The sequence below is a fragment of the Mixophyes fleayi genome, chromosome 8 (assembly GCF_038048845.1).
Source record: "Mixophyes fleayi isolate aMixFle1 chromosome 8, aMixFle1.hap1, whole genome shotgun sequence".
NCBI lineage: Eukaryota > Metazoa > Chordata > Amphibia > Anura > Limnodynastidae > Mixophyes > Mixophyes fleayi.
The window spans coordinates 114421377-114436968 of NC_134409.1; positions in this window are offsets into that span (position 1 = coordinate 114421377).

Here is a 15592-nt window from a genome sequence, read left to right on the forward strand (position 1 = left end):
AGGCAATCGCCTGGAGGTGGGTGTTAATATCAGTCTTGAGTAAACGGTAACTTACAAGACAGAACACTCAGTTATAGCATTCTGCCATAATAGCAGATGCAGCCAAGGGACCTGTGCTCAGGGGCGTCATAAGTTATGGGCACATACAATGTATTTGCACACAAGCCCATTAATCACTTGTATAGTGCCCCAAATCAGTGGCACCCTCATCCATGGTCACTGGGTAACCTAATGGCAACAGCCCTGCTTATAAAATTATATAATAAATTATTCTAGAAAGAGAAGTGTGTATGTATATTATATATTACGCACACTCATTCTATATAAACAGTATATATATATATATATATATATATGAACATACTGACGTCTTCTGGTTCCAAAAAGTTCCAATTTGGACTCGTCGGTCCAAAATACTTTTTTCCACTGCTCCAGTGTCCAACATCGGTTTTTCTTTGGCCCAGCTAAGGCGTTTTACTTTATTTACAGACCTTAACAATGGCTTTCTGCAAGCTACTCAACTATTTGAGATACGCTTGTGTTTACAAATAATATGATACATTAAGCATAGTACATTTGGAGTAAAGTCCTAAAGTCTCGATTCCAATCATGATAATGATTTAAGGGAGCAATTAAAGTTGTTAATCAGTAAGATAAAGCAATATAAGTAAACAAATAAGCTTTGATCAAAGACTTGTGCATGCTAGTGTGTATGTGTGTATGTATATATATATATATATATATATATATATATATATATATATAATATAATATATATATATTATATAATCCTTCTATACGATTTTATACAGTCAATTTCACTAGAATGTCTCTGGATTTAACAGGTAAGTGTCAGGCGCCGTCCTGCATCTGCCTCTAGACGGGCGCCTGCCCCCTTGCGATACCCGCGTCCCATTGCGTAGCGACGGAACATTCTCTGTTTCTATTCACATGCATGCGCAGAGCTTGTTATTATGTCGCATAGCGACAAGAGATGTTCTCCAGTTCCGATCCGCACGCATGCGCAGGGCATCGCGTTCTGCCGCGTAGCGTTAAGATACCCTCTCTTCCTGTCTAGTGGTTGGTTGCGTTCCTCCCACCGAAAACTGCAGCACTAATCAGGAAACACTTCCCTCTATTTAAAGATAACTCTGACTCCATTAGGGTGCCAGACTATTTGGTCTTCAGCCTTGCTCCAGCGTTTGTTCCTGTGTATCTTGCTCATTTGGATTCTGACCCTGGCTTGTTCCTGACTTCTACTTTGGTTTCTTATTTTTGCTTAGATTCCTGGTCCTGACTCGGCTTCCTGACCATTCTCCTGCTTCTGATTTTGCAGTGATTGTCTCTCTGGTTTTGACCCAGATCTGCTGACTACCCTCAGTCTGTGCACTGCTGCATCCAGACTTCCATTCAGTATTCTGCTGCTCCATCACCGCTGCCTCCCTGGACACCTTTCCAGCTAACTGATACTGAGGGCCGCGACCTGCACGCCTCTTGCAAAGGAGTCCATACCTCCGTGCGGGGGTCTCTGGTGAAAACCAGAGGCGTGTTAGACTCTGTGCCTCAGTACTCAGTAGCGCCAACTGCTGGTTGGTGCCACCATCTTCATCCTCGTGATTGTGACAGTAAGTTCTTCTGCTGCAAATTTTCAGTTTCCAGCTACAACTTTGTTTTACTATGTATAAACTCTCATTGGAGGATTATTCATCCGGCCAGGACTTGGCTGATAGGTTTGATACATCGGTAGGTTTAGTGCTTGAGTTTAAAGTTTCTTGGCTCAGAACTGAAATGGGGAGATGCATCTGATGTTCTGAAGTCAACTGGTCTGGACGAGCTACTCCTTGTAGAACTGTAATTCAGTGGCTTCTTTTCCCCGGGAGCTGGACTTACTCTCAGCAAAGCCTTTTCAGTCATGCTGGTGGTTGCTACCTCTGCTGTTGCATATTCTCTCCCTACTCTTTGATAACGACCAATGATCAGCAGTATATTAAGATATATAATATGCAGGGCCGGACTGGGACTAAAAATCAGCCCTGGCATTTAAAGCACACAGGCCCATGCACTATATTGTTGCACACTGATGCTGGCGCAGTACAACATGATGTAGTATGAGTGTGTGTATGTGGGGGGGGGGGGGTATTTATTTCTCCTAATGACCCTCAACAGTACATTATTAGCACCCCAATTACATCAATAAACACCATGACAATACATTATTAGTACCCAAATTACAGCAATAAATAACCCCCCACACACACTCATACTACATCAATCACCCCCCACATTACAGCAACCGGCATCACCCCCCAGATTACAGCGTCCAGCATCACCCCCCACATTACAGCGTCCAGCATCACCCCCCACATTACAGCGTCCAGCATCACCCCCCACATTACAGCGTCCAGCATCACCCCCACATTACAGCAACCGGCATCACCCCCACATTACAGCATCCAGCATCCCCCCCACATTACAGCGTCCAGCATCACCCCCCACATTACAGCGTCCAGCATGACCCCCACATTGCAGCAACCGGCATCACCCCCCACATTACAGCAACTGGCATCACCCCCCACATTACATCAACCGGCATCACCTCCCACATTATAGCAATACCCTCTCCTACTTATTAGCAATACTAAGCACCAAACACACTACAACGCTGCCACCAGCACGCCACCCCATACTACAGCAATACCACCAATTATACAGACACCACTGTAGGAACAATGTTTTGCTTTTTTCAAATCTCCCACAAAATAGCAACAACGAACAGAGTACTTACACACACATATAGGTAACAGGTACCCTTTTCCCTCAATTAAATAGTAATGGCAGAATTTTCATGAATCATTCCACATGAAATAAAACTAACATATATCTAAAAAAAACATAACTATTGAATGATCAGTTGAACCCACACGGCCGCATTAAAAGTATTTCCATCTACAGCAAAATGTCAGAGAAAAATATTTTTGTTTTACTACAGTAATTGGATATGCGTCTTTTCTATTCATTTTAAATAACACAATATATAAATTAAGGGGGATAGAGGAGGTGGGTGAGAAATAATTGGATGTGATCCATCAGTTTGATTAGATAGGAAACATTTAGATTATTTACCTGGAGACGTCTACCCCCTTGACTCACAGGCAGGGCTGACAAGAGGAATTTTGGGCCCCGATACAGCAACTTCTTTGGGCTCCCATCATATTCAACAATGAAAGACTTACCTTTGGCAGAAGTTCATATGATGCCACACCGTAGTGTGCCCAGTTCATATTATGCCACATCGTAGTGCCCCAAGGTCATATTATGCCACATAGTATTACCCTCAATTCATATTTGGTCATGCAGAAGTGCCCACAAATCATATTATGGCATAGTAGTGCCCCCAAATCATTAGTAAAGCTCAGATAAAAACTCATTCACAAATAAAAATTGCTACAGCATATCAGATACTGAGTGTGAGTACCAAGAGCAGCTTAATACATCATTTACAATGCAAACAAAAATAGATATATTAACACGATTACAGATAAAATTTATGACAAGCAATGTTTTTTCCTATTAATTAAAAATCTCTGTACAGATAAATATGCAAAAAACATTACAGCGCAATAATGAGCAATACATAGTGTTAAACATTATTGGATACGCTGTAGTGTCCCCAGTTCAAGAAAGGATGGTTAAAAACATAAGAAAATATATGAACTTACCTGATTATGGCATCCTGTGTTCTGTTCTCCTAGTGGGCGCGCTGGGCGAGGAGGGATCGGCAGCTGTCAGCTCACACAGGCAGTCGGGAGCAGGAATAGATGGCAGTGGTCGAAGCAGAAATTTAGGAGTGGGGGTATAGAAAATATAAGTGAATGGAGTATGAAGGCTTGATTTTTTATTTTTTTTAACACTTGTCCCCTCTGTGCATTTCCATTCTTCATTACTACTTGTGTTTTATGATGGCTGCATCCCTGACATTCCCATTCTTAAGATGTCTCTCCCTTTACACTTTCTTTTACCTATGCCCCTGCACCATCTTCTCCTTTGTCCCTCTCACTTAACCCCCTGCACCACCTTCTCCGCTGGCTCTCACACATCTTCCTGTACCACCTACTCCCCTGGCTCTCTCACACGTCTTCCTGCACCCTCTACCCCCCGGCTCTCTCACTCCTCTTCCTGCACCCCCTACCACCCTGGCTCTCTCACCCCCTTCGGCTCTCTCACCTCCTTTCCCAGCACCCCCTTCGGCTCTCTCACCCCCTCTCCCAGCACCCCCTGGCTCTCACCCCCTTTCCCAGCACCCCCTTCCGCTCTCTCACCCCCTCTCCCAGCACCCCCTTCAGCCCTCTCACCACCTTTCCCAGCACCCCCTTGGGCTCTCTCACCCCCTCTCCCAGCACCCCCTTCGGCTCTCTCACCCCCTCTCCCAGCACCCCCTGGCTCTCACCCCCTTTCCCAGCACCCCCTTCCGCTCTCTCACCTCCTCTCCCAGCACCCCCTTCAGCTCTCACCCCCTCTCCCAGCACCCCTTTCAGCTCTCTCACCCCCTTTCCCAGCACCCCATTCCGCTCTCTCACCCCCTTCGGCTCTCTCACTCCCTCTCCCAGCACCCCCTGGCTCTCTCACCCCCTCTCCCAGCACCCCTGGCTCTCTCACCCCCTCTCCCAGCACCCCCTGGCTCTCACCCCCTTTCCCAGCACCCCCTTCTGCTCTCTCACCCCCTTCGGCTCTCACCCCCTCTCCCAGCACCTCCTGGCTCTCTCACCCCCTCTCCCAGCACCCCCTTCGGCTCTCTCACCCCCTCTCCCAGCACCCCCTTCGGCTCTCTCACCCCCTCTCCCAGCACCCCCTGGCTCTCAACCCCTTTCCCAGCACCCCCTTCCACTCTCTCACCCCCTTTCCCAGCACCCCCTTCAGCTCTCTCACCCCCTCTCCCAGCACCCCCTGGCTCTCACCCCCTCTCCCAGCACCCCCTTCGGCTCTCACCCCCTTTCCCAGCACCTCCTTCGGCTCTCACCCCCTTTCCCAGCACCCCCTTCGGCTCTCTCACCTCCTTTCCCAGCACCCCCTTCGGCTCTCTCACCTCCTTTCCCAGCACCCCCTTCCGCTCTCTCACCCCCTCTCCCAGCACCCCCTGGCTCTCATCCCCTTTCCCAGCACCCCCTCCGGCTCGCTCACCCCTCTCCAAGCACCCCCTGGCTCTCACCCCCTTTCCCAGCACCCCCTGGCTCTCACCCCCGAAAATCGCGGCACCCCCGCGAGCCCTCCCCCCCCCCCCTGAAAATCGCGGGCACCCCCGACCGAAATTTTTTATTTTTTAAACTGTTCAGCATAGTAAGCTTTACCAAGTTCCACCGAAATTCCAGTGAATAGCTAACTGTCAGTCTACATTTGGTCTTTTATGATGTACAGCTACAAGTCTTCTTATGAGATTTGTAGACACGCTGTAATATATCAATACTTTCCATAATTCATGTTGGAGAAGACCGCTGTATAAAATTTGTAACCACTGTAACTAGCCCCAAATGTGCAAAGGACATATACTGTCCTCAAAGAATCCACAGGGATACTGTATCTCTCCAAGGAATCCATATAATGTAAGAATGGTTAATAACACTTCTTAGACCATTTTAATGGTTTGGCTTTTGAGCATAGCAATTGCTAATAGCAGAAGTACATGGGAACCATGGGAGGGCGTGTGTGTGTATAATCTCTTTCCTTTTTTGGGGGCGAGAGGGATCGCCAAATGTACTTTTTGCCCTGCTCTTTTAGCTCTCAGGACTGAATTCCATAACCTTGGACAGAGACACAGCTTTCTGACACCGTGTTCAACATTGCTCTCCAAAATGACCTGATTATCTTCAGATTTGATGATGCTATGCACATGTTCAAGACCCCCAGTGCCAGATGCAGCACATCACCCCCAAAACGTCACTGAATATCCCCCACGTTGGACTGTAGGGAAGGTGTCCTTTTCATTTTGCTCTTTGTAAATATAGCGATATTGTGCTTAATCCAAAAGGTCTAATTTGGTCTCATCTGTCCACAGCACAGTCTCCAAAAAGAGATTTCGGGGTGCGTTTTAGCATATAATACCTATTCATTGATTTGGGGACGAATGGTGTGAGTTGAACAAGTCGTACCTTCTGTCTTAAGGTCAGCCTGAATCTATTTGGCAGTTGATCAAGGTTCTTTCCCAAGTTCCTTTTTCTTGTTCCTTGTAGTTTTAATTAACCATGCATTATCAGATTATAACAAAGTAACTGTTTTACTAAGAGTACAGAGGTCATTCAGTGAAGATGGGTATGCAACAGCAATGTTGAGCGAGATGGGACAGTAAACAACGCACCTATCAGGAAAAGGCAGTAGTCCATCGTTTAGCGCCAAGGTTAGTTTACCGATGCATTGGGTTGAGAAAGTCCCCATTCCACTCCTAGACAGGTACTTCTGGAAGCTGAAATTAAGACTAAAAAGCAAATTTGCAGGCTGTAAGATCTGCCATTGTGCACCACCACGAGGGAGAAGGGAAATCCTCAGCCTCTATATGCTGCTCATCTTGGTAAAGTTATCAGGAGACAATATGTGTTCCTCTAGGTGAGGGTCTTTATAGATAGAGCATGAAAGAGGCTTCAGCTCCCTTGATGCATGCTGGTTTCACGTCTTTAACAGTGAACTGCTGAAGACCGCTTATCATTTCCCAGGGTGAGACTGGCAATTCATGATAAGTTAGAATAGTTTGTAAGATGAATTGTACCTGGGGTCTCTGGGAGACCTTTTATATTTAAATTATCCATGGGTTTTCTAGATGCTTAGGTGACTTTGCAATTTGTAAATAATATCTCTCACAGTATCATCAACTGCGGTTGTTCCTTTAGCCAACTGGGAAAATATTACGGTCTGCTTAGATGCTTCTATCCTCAAATTGTTGAAATTCCCTTGGTGGGGAAGGAGCAGAACTGTTGTATAATCTCATTCTGCCAAGAACGTCTGTGAGCGTTCATCCGTGGTAAAGAAATGGGATAGATGTGCAATTATATTAGTTGCTGGTGTTCTTTGGGGCTTCCACGTTGCTGGGGTCCAATGATATTTCCCTATAAGGCTTCTTCGTGTTCATTATTATAATGAATGCTGTGTATATAGGAGAAATTTTGGCTCCTAACTTTCTGCTTGACTCAAAGGGCTCCTGGTCAGAAAATCTGCTGCTGTATTTATGCTGCTGTTCATATGAAATAACAGAAAAGAAATATACAGCGCTGAAACCTCATTAATTATAGGCACAATGCAGGTTGACAAATTGTACATTTTCTTTTCTCTTTCTATTAGTGTTTGAGTGGGATCTGGAAATATCCCTCCGTAGAGCTGTGATTGCTCTTTAATTGACCGAACTGCAGCTCAGCGATTTTTCTTTTTTACCTTTATATGAACTGCAAAAATTGTTTGGAGATCAAATTCCACCCAGGAGAAAAATAAAATCCTTGTGACCAACTTCTGTAACTTCCATCATCTGGTATCACTGTTTTTCGCACTGTTGTAATGTTGTTCTTTTGGATATAGATATATTTATTTTTTTGTAGTGCTTTAGGACGCTCTAGACCGCCAGCAGCTCTTTGTGGATCTTGCGCTACTTGTCCACCATTTTTGAATTAGAGGTCTTCAAAATATATGCTACAGTCTTGTGAGCTGTTATTTGGGGTAATGACAACCACGTACTACTAGACTGACTATCCCAGACTGATTCAGAGTTCCTCCACAAATCCAGATCCAATTTCAGCTTTACCAGGAATCCAACAGATTGTCTTCTTTTGAGAATTAGAAAAAGGGAACTTCCAGGTAGGTACAATGTTCACAACAACACACAAAATAAGAAAACTTTTGGCTCTAAAAATATGAGGAGAGGGATAATACGGCTACTTCAGGGATGCTGCTGTACCAAATTGAAGATTTGAACAACAATAACAACAGCAACAACAAGTAGCATGAGCAGCATTAGTAAAAAAAAAACAAAAAAACGCTAAAAAGCAAAACAGAACAAAAAACAAAATGAAAATGAGACCAAGGTAAAAACAGAAACATAGTGCATTAAGATAAATCACGAATGCCAATAAGCCTTACATATCCGTTAGATCAAAAGTCTAAAAAATATAGTAAAAAAAAACCCCCAGCTATTTCAAAGCACTGTACAAAGAATATATTTGTCATATACATCAGTCCCTGCCCCATTGGAGCTTACAGTCTAAATTCTGTAACACACAGACTAGGGTTCATTTTTGTTAGCAGCCAATTAATCTACCGGTATGTTTTGGGAGTGTGGGAAGAAACCACGCAAACATGGCAGAACATACAAACTCCACATGGTTGGGAATCCATCCCCATGACCCCAGTGCTGATAGGCAGAGATACTAACCGCTAAGACACCATGCTGGCAAGTAGTAATAGATATCAACTCTCCTTTTTAGGAACACGAAGTCTCAACAACTTTATAAAGTGATATATATATATATATATATATATATAAAAACTCATACACTACACAGCCACAAATATGTGGACACGGGCTCTAATTAGGGTGTTTAGCAGGTGCATAAAATCAAGCATACAGCCATGCAATCTACACTCCAATCTTCACTGTCCCCCATTAGCAGTAGAATGGGTTGTAACTTCAGCGTGGCACTGTCATAGGATGCCACCTTTCTAAGTCAGTTTGACCAACTTCACCTGCTCCGATTCTCCACACATTGGTTTCATCAGAGGCATGAACTGATGGATGTACAAGCCCTATTGGTATTAGAGAATCTCAATAAACTATATTACTAACTATTTTCTTATTAACTTTGCCCACTTTTCTCTTTGGTTTGTGTTCCAGTGTTTTGTTTTTTTTTATACATTTGAGTTTTACTAATGCTGCTTATGCTCCTTTTTATGTTTATCTACAAAGTTCACTTTCTCAATCCTTAAGAATTCGTAAAGATATCAAAGGAAAGCCACAAGACCACCAGACTCTCCACAGGGCATATAGCACGGTAGACGCCTACTCAATGAAAATGAAATTTGATCAGTAGCTGACAATACGAATTATCAAAGCAAAGTAAATGAATGGTAGCCTACAATACTAATACAGAGACTATACAGCATCCATAATATGCAGCCTCCAAATTCACAGGCGGCTGAGAAGACTTTTAAACTCTGAAGAACACAAACCCCCAGCAACAAGTGCTGAACTACAAAAACATTAAGCACTATGTACATATGGTGCCTGTCACGAACAGCACTCATCTGAGCCTGCGTGACGTGTGTTTGACAAAGGGTTAACCAAAAACAACCACCTGGTCTGTCTAAAAAGATTAAATCCTTCCATATCTATGTCACACACTAGCTTTGCTGTGTCAACTATGTCACCAGCAAGGTTTTTTTTATGAAGAGCTGACACTCTTATTTAGGAAGTCTTTGCTTCTCCCTAGAATTAATCTAGCACAATTTACTTTAATCAGAGTTAACATAAACCACAAAGCTCTCCCCGGTTTTCAATTATGTAGCGTGTTGACCAAACTGTTGCGTGAATTCGTAAGAACACAGAGACTTGAACTTATTAAGGGTAATTTAATATGGAAAATACATCCACAATGCTTAAGATAAAACAGTTAATAAAAAGGCATACAAATATAATGCAATTTTTTCTTATAAAATAAAAAGGATAAAACAAAGAATTGGTAACTCACATATAGTTTCTGGTGCTGGGAGAAGCAGTAAAAAAAATGGGGCACTCTTCAATATCAGATTGAGTCCCAGAAGTACACGATCTCTTAGAGTCACAGTGCAGTTTTAAAACCAAGCTGCAGGGCCCACAGCCCCCCTTCTTGTGATGTCAGAACTAAAAGGTTTGTGAAAATGCAAATTAGGGTTTTATGACACATTCTCTTATATGTCCCTGCTACCAGAGATCCGGACAACAACAACCCAGATGACTTTAGAATTTCCTTCGTATGAATGATGCCACTTTTCAGGAACTGCTCCAACTAGTAACCCCTCTCATCCAGAGGGAGAACACCTATTTAAGGAGATCCATACCGCCAGAGCAAAGACTGGTGGCAACGCTAAGATTTTTTGGGAACAGGGAGGACATTGGCAGATCTGATATACAGCACAGCTATTTCACCTCAAGCTCTTGGTATGATAATACCGGACACCTGTGATGCTATCATCGAAGTTCTCAGTGAGCAGTATATGCAGGTTGGTGAAAAGCAATAGTATTCATTATAACAAAAATAGAGGTTTATTACCATACATAACATTTAAAAAATACATTTAACTTGTAAAGTGCAATGCAATAATTATTTGTACCAGAGCAAGTTTATAATTATTAGTAGTGCAAATTTCGCTTGTGTACATTCGAGATGTGTCCCCAGCATAATGTGGCATCCTTCCTGATGCTATTGGTGTGGATGTCATACACAGTCGAGACATTACGCTTTGTCCGCCCATGGTAGCATGCTGCAACTGTGCTGTGTGAAATGTGTAGGATTGTTTGTGTCTGCGGTTAGATGGGGAAATAACTGTGTCCGACCACAAATCTACAGCAGTAGCCCTACATGAGGTCGCACAGCAGCCGCTTCATTTCATCTTGTATGCGCTTACTACTACTTCTCATTTTGCTAACTATTGTTGCTCCCAGGAATTCAAATGTGTCCTGTTCCTTTGTTTTTGTCATCAAAGTGTTAGCGCAACCAAGCATCTTTTCTGTTAGCGCATCACTTTCTTGTATTTCTCTTATTCTACGTCTTTCGCTTCTGAATGTTTTTTGCTAGTGTACCAGCTTGGGTCAGGTCCTGGCTGTCAGCGGTTACCTGGCTTTCATGTGCAGTGCTATTAATTGTTGTAGCTTCCCGGCCTTCAATATCCAGCAAGAGCCCATCAGACAGTAGTGCAGGCTGAAAAAGAGCAAAAGAATGAGGGAATGCAATTGCATGAGGTTCAAATGTAAACTATTTACACGTATTTATATTTCAGTTTCCATCGACAGAGGAAGTCTGGAAAGTGATAGCCGAAGACTTTGAGAGACTATGGAATTTTCCAAATTGCGTTGGTGCCATTGATGGCAAATATGTGATTATGCCACCATCAAACAGTGGATCTTTCTACTTCAATTATAAAGGATTTTTTTAGCATTATTTTAATGGCCATAGTGGATGCGAACTATGAATTCTTATTTGTGGACATTGAAAAAAATAGAAGAGTCTCAGATGGAGGTGCATTGGAGCATACTACCTTCCATAACAAAACTACAAAACAATGACCTTAACATTCCATCTCAGAGTAGCACAGAAATGGGATTTTTATACTTGCGTAAAATCCGTTTCTCTTAATCCGTTGGGGGATACCAGGACCTTGGGGTATAGAGTAAGACAGGCGAAACGCTGGCACTTTAACTTTTAGTTAAAACAAAAGCTCTGGCTCCACCCCCTCTATACCCCACTTCGTGCTATGTTTAACCAAGCCCGCAGAAAGGGAGATAGAGAGAACCAAAGAAAAGAGAATAAACTTAACACAACATTCTCTTAACAATCAAACAACATGTCAAACAGAAGGAGAAACCAGAGCGTTAAGGATGGGCGCCCGGTGTCCCCCAACGGATTTTACGTAAGTATAAAAATCCCATTTTCTCTGACATCCCTTAGGGGACACCGGGACCTTGGGGACATCCCAAAGCTGTCTCACGGGAGGGAACACTCAGAAGAAACTGCCCGAAGCACCTGTCTCCCAAAACTTGCATCCCTAGAGGCAAACACATTAAATCTGTAAAACTTTGTGAAAGTGTGTACAGAAGACCACGTGGCCGCTTTACACAACTGTTCACTGGAGGCACCATGGTGGGCCGCCCAGGAAGCACTTACAGATCTTGTAGAATGCGCCTGTAGATTAGCAGGGACAGGCTCCCCAGCCCCGTTGTAAGCCTGGCGGATAACAGCCGTAATCCACCTAGCTGGCCAGCCTCTTTTGTGAGCATCATAAAGAATGAAAAGATCCTCAGTTTTACGTAACTTCTGAGATCTTTTAACATAAATTTGCAAGGCACGAACAACATCAAGATAACGAAGAGAGTCATCGTTATTGGAAGACGAGGAATCAGTTAGAGCCGGAATGACAATATCCTGATTCAAATGGAACTTAGATACAACCTTAGGGAGGAAGGAGGGCTTAGTTCGAAGAACTGCCCTATCCTCATGAAAAACTAGCAGAGGAGGCTTGCAAGACAAAGCCGCAAGCTCTGAAACTCTGTGTGCCGAAGAAATGGCTAAAAGAAAAACCGTTTTCAAAGTTAGAAATTTGAAATCCACCGAATTCAAGGGTTCAAATGGTGGATGCTGTAAAGCCCTCAACACCAGATTCAAATCCCATGGCGGAAACGGAGGAATATAAGGAGGTTGAACATGGAGAACACCCTGAATGAATGTCTGCACGTCAGGTATAACAGCAAGTTTTCTTTGAAAGAAAATTGAAAGAGCTGACACCTGACCCTTAAGAGAACTAAGACGCAAACCTGCATCCAAACCATCCTGCAGAAACCTGAGTAACCTGGCCAGACGAAAAGAAGATGTAGGATATCCCTTCTTCTCGCACCAACCAATATATGTCCTCCAGACTCGATGATATATTTTGTCTGAAGCCGGCTTTCGAGCATGGTCTGAACCACCCGACTCGAAAAACCCTTAGCTCTTAGGATCCTGGCTTCAACAGCCACGTCGTTAAAGCCAGATGATGCAAACCTTGATGACAAAAAGGACCCTGGGTTAGAAGATCTGGGCGTATTGGCAACCACCACGACCGACCTCCTGCCATGAAGAGTACGTCGGTGTACCAAGCCCTGCGAGGCCAATCCGGCGCTACTAGAAGCACTGGAACACCCTCTCTCCTCACCTTTTCAGTACTCGTGGAAGCATGGCTATCGGAGGAAAAAGGTACACTAAGCGGTACTTCCAAGGGACGGACAAAGCGTCTACCGCGACTGCCCTGGGATCTCTTGCACGGGAACAGTAGCGGAGAACCTTGTGATTCAACTGAGATGCCATTATGTCGACATCCGGTTGACCCCATTTCACCACTAACTGTTGAAATCCCTCCGGATGGAGAGACCATTCCCCTGGATGCAGAGTCTGCCTGCTTAGGAAGTCTGCTTCCCAATTTTCTATTCCGGGAATGAAGACGGCAATGTGTGCCGAAACGTGAGCTTCGGCCCACAGAAATATCCTGTGAGTCTCCCTCATGGCCAAGGGACTCCTGGTGCCGCCCTGATGGTTGAGATATGCCACTGCTGTGACAATTTGACAATTGGATCTTTACTGGCTTTCCCTGCAGCAAGTGTTGTGCACTTCTTAGAGCGTGAAACACTGTGCGCAGTTCCAAGACATTTATTGGAAGTTTGGACTCTTTGCGAGTCCAAAGCCCCTGAAACTGAGCCTGAAGAGACAGCCCCCCAACCCCCAAGGCTGGTGTCTGTTGTTATCAGAATCCAATTCCAAATTGAGAACAAGCGGCCCCTGGTGAGATTCTGCCTGTGTAGCCACCAGATCAGCGACGGACGCGTCTGCAGAGACAGACGAAAAACCTGACTCACCAGATTGAGATTTGTTCCATTGCGACAGAAGTTCCAACTGAAACTGTAGTGCATGGAACGGAGCAAACTGGATCACTTCGAATGACGATACCATCTTGCCCAGAAGCCTCATTGCAAAATGAATGGAAGGTCTCCTTGCCACCAACAGGGATTTCACCATCCTTTGTAAAGCTAGAATCTTGTCCTGAGGAAAGAATACCCATCTCAGACGGGTATCGAATAGGAGACCCAGAAACACCATCCGTTGGGATGGGATTAATTTGGATTTTTTGAAGTTGATAATCCAACCGTGCGACTCCAGGTTCTGGATTACTACCTGAATATGCAACAGAAGCTTCTGAGAAGAATCTGCCTTTAAAAGCAGATCGTCCAGGTAAGGGATGATTGTAATCCCCTTGGCCCTTAGCAGAGCAGCCATAACTGCCATGATCTTGGTAAAGATACGTGGGGCTGTGGCGAGACCGAACGGGAGAGCCTGAAATTGGAAGTGCTCTGACCGAACCGCAAACCTCAGCAGGGACTGAAGACCCTTAAAAATAGGCACATGGAGATATGCATCTTTGATGTCTAGAGCCACCATGAATTCTCCCTGTTCCATGCCGAGAATGACTGAGCGTAAAGATTCCATCTTGAAGCTGGGCACTCTGACCTGAGTGTTCAAAGCCTTTAGATTGAGAATTGGTCTGACTGAGCAGTCTGGTTTTGTCACAAGAAAAAGATTGGAATAAAACCCCAAACCTCTTTGAGAATGAGGAACCGGAATAATCACTCCGGAAGACAGAAGGGATTGAATCGCTTCTGTTAAAGCCAATCGCTTTCTCGGACATGACGGAAGTCCTGTGGTGAAGAACCGTCTGGGAGGAAGACCGAGCAGATCGATCTTGTAACCCTGGTTCACCACTCCCCGAATCCAGACATCGGTAGTGGACTGACACCACCGATCCCTTAACCGCAGAAGATGGGCTCCCACCACTGACGACAGTGGAGGAGCAGAAACCCCGTCATGCAGACTGTTTGTCTGCCGGCCTTGCAGCTGGACGTCACGCAGGCCAGGTCTGATGTCCCCGCTGCAAACCCCCTCTAGGAGTGGGTGGCTGACCTCTAGACGATTGTCCTGAGGAATATTGTCTTCGAGACTTACCTGCGGAACGAAAGGCCCGAAATCTGGACATCCTCTGTTTGGGAACACTGACCGGGAGGAAAGTGTTCTTACCTCCTGTTGCCTGACTAATAAAGGAATCAAGCTGAGGTCCAAACAGAACACCTCCAGAAAAAGGAATGGACTAAAGAGCCTTTTTGGACTCTACATCAGCCTCCCAGGACTTTAGCCAAAGAGTCCGACGCGCTGCAACTGCCAAGGCAGAAATGCGCGCTCCAATCGTCCCTGATTCCATAGCAGCTTCTCCTAAATAATCTGTTGCCCTTTGAATCTGCTTCACTAAAGAAAGCAGTTCAGAGGATGGCCTGCCTGCCAACAAACCTTCTGATAATTGTTCCGACCAGCGATCAACAGCTTTGTTAACCCATCCTGATGCCAAAGCAGGCCTCAAAGAAGCACCCGCTGACACAAAAATGGACTTAAGAATGGTCTCGACCTTCCAGTCTGTACCTTCCTTAAGAGTGGCCTGGTTAGGCAGAGGAATAGTAGTTACCTTTGCCAACCTTGCCACAGCTGCATCCACCTGAGGAAGCGTCTCCCACTTAAAGAGAACTTCAGGGGGAAATGGATAACACGACTGCAGTCGCTTAGTCACCTGAAACTTCCTGTCTGGGGAAGTCCACGATTTCAACAGCAACTCTTCCAAATGGGAAGAGGCCGGAAAAACAATTTCCTTCTTTTTGCGTCTTTCAAAGAGAGGATCCAGAAGTCTCAGGGACTTGTTCCTCAGGAATATCAAGTACCTGACGCACAGACTGAATTAACTCCTCCACATTCTGACGATCAGGTGGAACCTCCTGCACCAGAGAAGCAGCATCTATGTC